A 5129-nucleotide genomic window follows, 5' to 3' on the forward strand; every position below is an offset into this window, starting at 1 on the left:
TGTTTTATGCAACCAATATTTCGTAACAGACATAAATAAATTTAATTATCATTTACATTTTATTATTAAATATAATTTTAGCAACTTTATTAGGTGTACATTAAAAAAGAAATAATAATTTATTCGTCAATTAATCAATCTACATTTATAATTATTACAATATTTATAAATACAAATTTATTTATACTATATTTTATAATTTACTTAATTTCATCATATAGATTATTTATATATATATATAAATATTTTAAATCTAAATAATAAAAATATAAATTATAAAATAAATATAAATGTTAAAAATAGTTATTTCTATGTAATTAATTCTTTATTAACTATATTATTTTTATTATTCTCATTTTTAATACATGATACGAAAATCATACACTGTCACCTCGATCTAATTATTATAACAAATTTTCATCATACGTTTTATTTATTATGTTCTTTTATACGATACCTGTCAAGTAATTAGCTGGACAATAATGGAACGCATCGAATATAATTTAATTAAACTGAGTCCTTCGTTACACTTCGCGACCTGCTGAAAATTGATTCCTCTTGCGGAATATTGATAAGCGCGCTAGGATTGTTTGTTTCCGCTGTAATTAGAACGCTCATGCAAATGTCTTGCTATTTCGCGTACGACGAGGATTAAAATTTCGCTATCCTTGTTACGGCATGCTAATCCTTTGCAAACCACACACGACCTGCGAGCACCACGCTCGTTCATTTTGACCGCTGACGTATGCAGATGCGACGGCTGCAAAGAATTAAACAAAGCTTTAACATCGTGCGAAGATTACGCGTGGACATAATAACGCAATAAATTCGCAACAAAAAAATAATGCCACCGTTTGTCATAAAACTTCAGACGCAAAATCAACGCCAGGAGTCTGAAAGCTGGGTTAGGTCTGGGTTCTAGGTCTAGAATCAACAATTTATTGACTACTTTATTGAAATTTAATAAATAAGCGTTGAGGGAAGCAGTCATTATTAATGATTGGTCTAGGTGCACAAATTCGCATATTTGTCACTTGTTTTTCAAGAATTTAAATATATAACCATCCGTACATAAATTTTATATAGTTTTTAATTTAGTTAAGTGGCTAAATATACTCATCCCAAATTTCAAAAATCAGATTCCTACCGAATCGGAGTTCCACGGTGAATTTCGACCGCAATTTTCAGAAAATTGATCGTTTTCTGCGGTGCACGCATCGAACCGTCTCCTCTTCGGCAGTTGTCATCTTGAGCTTTCTCGAACGAGCCACTGACAAGGGCTGGAGAAGCTCTGGACGGGGTGCAAGTATCGTCGTGCATAAAAAAGGGCGAGCGTTCTGCAGTCGTTGCATCTTTGAGGAACTTTGTAACTTACGTGCACGCAGCCGAGCACCAAGACAGGTCGGAATGTATAATTTATTCTTTGAAGTTCCTTCTTATTCATCTTCCCCCCTCTCTGTCTTCATTTTGCATTTTTTATTCTTACTTTAACAAGTCTCGCCGACCCGTTTTTCCTCCCTGCGCTACTCTCGCGACGTTCTTTCGTCTCTTAAAACACGAAAGGGAAAAGAAACAAACGAAACAAGGGAAAAGGAAAACGCGAGCCGTGGGGTAGCGCCTCGATTCTTCAATTTTTACGCATTTATACGAAAGAATATTGCACCGTCGGAACTTTAACGACTTTATTAAAATATTCCCCGCTCGTTCTCGATTTCTCGTTCCTCCAGCGTCCTGGGGACGAGTCGCTCTGGAAGTTTCCGAGAAACTGGGGATGACTGCTATATTCGCGGAAAACGAAAGGAAGGATGCGGTCCGCATTCGTACATTATATTCGCGCACTTTTCAGAAGCTTCCCGAGTCGTTATTCGCATATTCGCTGGGTGTCCATGAAATTCCAATCGAAGCGAGGATGATGGAACGCTCTTAGAAACGAAGAAGGCTCTAGGTGTGTCAAAAATCCCACATCGGATTCAAAAACAGTGCTGAGTCAGCCTTGCCGGCGAGTCCATCAGCGTCAGAGGTGAACCGAGTTTTATTCGAATAATATATGACGTACGCAAACCCCGTATAACGATTTATTTGCAATGTTCGATCGATCCGACAGTTATTCAAATATTACTCAACACGGTTGAATTGAAATTGAAAGCTACGAAGAAGTATATATTTCGTACATAAAAAGTCATATTTTCGGTTGCCATACTTTCCGATGCTTTTCTTCAGAAATTTGATATTAAGTAAAATACGAATGTATAATTATACAGAGGAAGCGAAATTATTAAACGTGGTTAGGATGGGATTTATCGAAATTTTACCTTGCGATGAGGATGTCGTTATTCGGATAATAATATTAGCTCAACGTGAAGGGTAATTTGATTGTATAATTCAGATTGTAATTCTGATCGAACAAGTAACTGCACAAAAGCTGTTTATCTTTAATTAGGTATTCGAAATTTTGTACCTACATGAGAGCTGTGTTCACGTCTGACCAATGCTATCTCGATCTACTGGAAATTCTTAACCGGCCATTGAGTTGAGAATTAGGTTGTATACTCTGAAAACTTGGAATGTTGGTACTCTAACGTAACAGAACGACAGGTAAATATTTATATTTAAACCAAAGTTATAAATATATAAATTTAAAAGTTCAGAATTAATTTTCACGACCTAGTACATTATGACGAAACAATTAGGAGTTTATATCACGTTGAATAATAAACTACCAGTGCAAGAACAGGATCGATAAGAAATATTGTAAAATAAACAAAAGATGAACAAAACGAAGCAAGTACAGGATTATGCATCACGAGTGCATATACATGGAAAATGCAATAAAAGTAGATGCACTAGGATGCCGAAGGAATCAAGGAAAGGAATAGACTTTGAGATATGTAAATGCGATCCTTGCACCCTAAAATTGTCGTCGGAGGACAGTGGTCGGTTGTTTGGGACGAAGACGTCGTCCCTGGCTATAAAACCGGACACCCGGTACACGGAAGGATGTGCTCATTGGCTGAGAGAACGGGTAGCGACGAGGGACACGAAAGTTTTGACGTTAAGCGACGGGGGAGCTTGCAGGCAAGCTTGAGCCGTATGAAAGGAACGAGGGAGATGCACCTACCAAAGGCAACTGTCGCCTAGTGGAAGAGGGATGGAAGTACCAAGACACTGGACGACGGGGGAGAGCGGTGAGAGGCGACGAGAACGAGCAGAGAGAGAAAGAGAAACAGTTTAGGAAGAGAGAGAATGGAAGAAGCGAGAGAGAGAGAGAGAGAGAGCATCTAACGAGAGAAAAGGAGCAACAAGGACGAAACGTTTCGTTGGTGTGGGTGGCGTGTGCACACAGTAATAAAATACTAAACACGCCACGTACATCACAAAAAATACTAGGCAAATACCACGCTAACCACCAAAATACACGTAAAAACTACGCACATATATATTATAAAATACGTGACACGAAATGCGATGAATATTCATACTATTGCATGCCGGGCCACGTATAAATCATGTAAAAGATATACGCGTACGCTGAAGGTACGTTTACTGTTTATGAGACAAATGTGTTATAGAACTTTAGGTACTGTGAGCATAGATTAGTCTATTTTCTATAACGAAACAGAAGTGGGAGTACACAATTTTAATTAATACACGAGCACAAATCGATTAACTCCGTTTTTTCAGAAATCTTAACTTTAAGTGTCAAAGCACTTCGTGTAGTCAAGTTTGTATATGTATAATAATTTTCCTGAGCAATAAAGATTAACACCAATAAGCGACAACATTTTCTGGCCATTGAATAATAAATAATTTATTTCAGAGGCCATTTACTTTAATTTTTTTTTAATGCTAATATTACTTCAATGCTCTTATTTCTTTTCTTATTAGTTTTATTCTAAATTGGTTGCTGTACGAATACTACTTACACCGACCGTATTTCTTTTCATTCGGATTTGTTTGACTCTGAACATCCAAAGACAACAAACGATTCTCCCTTCTCATTTTCTTCGAACTGCTGATAAATCATCGGACTAAAATTCAAAAGACCGGCGAAGTTTACGCGAATTGCAAGGTAATCGGCGACAGGTAGGGCGGAGGGAGCTCGCGCAAGAACGCAGCGAAAGAGAAAGAGCCCAGGACGAGGATATAAAGAGCGACGTGGAGTACTCGAGAAGAGAAAAGGAGCAACAGGGACGCAACGCGTCCTCTCTGTGTGCGTGCTTGCCGAGGCAACGAAGCCAGAGCTTGGGACGCGTCCCGGGGTTGCAGCATGCACGAAAACGACACGAGGGTAGGAGCGTGAGAGACGGATGGAGCTAGGCCAAGAAGAAGCGACGAGGAGCCAACGTGAGCGGGATAGACGAACAGAGACGGATCGGGAGAGAGGGAGAAAGAGGGAGTGCACTCGAAGCAGAGGGATGCAACGACTGTGTCCGAGCACGTCGTTAAAACCCGACCCGGGGCTACGGATTCCGAGTCGTCTACTGGTAGCAGCCCCTCTTCGACATCCTCGACACCCTCGACACCCTACAGCAGCGGCGGTCTATCGCCCGGTACTCGTTCGACTATTGTTTCGTCAAGTGCGACGTAAAAGACTCGAAGATCCGCCCATTGTACTGGCTATTAAGGCTGTTGTCTTGACGCTCTTTTTCTCTGTCCGTCGGACAGCCCAAACGGTGCCTCTCGCTCCTGCGCGCTGCAACGTGACGCCCCACCTCGTAAAGACCCGGCAGAAACCGTTTGCGCGAATTCAAATTTGTCCCCGGGTCACGTTCCCTCGAGAGAAGCGAATTAGGCGACCCGGAAAGAACCGGTGGCGCCGAGCGTTTCTGGGTGAATCGCACCACACACCCACGCAACCCCAACGGCACCGGAAACGCGGACGATACTCTGTTGCTTTTCCCATGATACGTGGTCTCACTGGGGTGTGTATCGGGTGCCTTACCGAGTCTCAGGAGGTGGCCCCAACGCGTTCATTGTCAGACTAACACTGGCAGAAATTTCTACGAGGCTTAAACCTTGTTTCCATACTGCTAGAAACTGTATAATTTAACGTTTGTAATACTACTTATTTTTGGAAGTTACTCAAAATTGATGAACCCTATCCAGATTTATTTTCTTCGTGCCTTATT

This window comes from Hylaeus volcanicus, chromosome 4 (assembly GCF_026283585.1).
Source record: "Hylaeus volcanicus isolate JK05 chromosome 4, UHH_iyHylVolc1.0_haploid, whole genome shotgun sequence".
Classification (NCBI taxonomy): domain Eukaryota; kingdom Metazoa; phylum Arthropoda; class Insecta; order Hymenoptera; family Colletidae; genus Hylaeus; species Hylaeus volcanicus.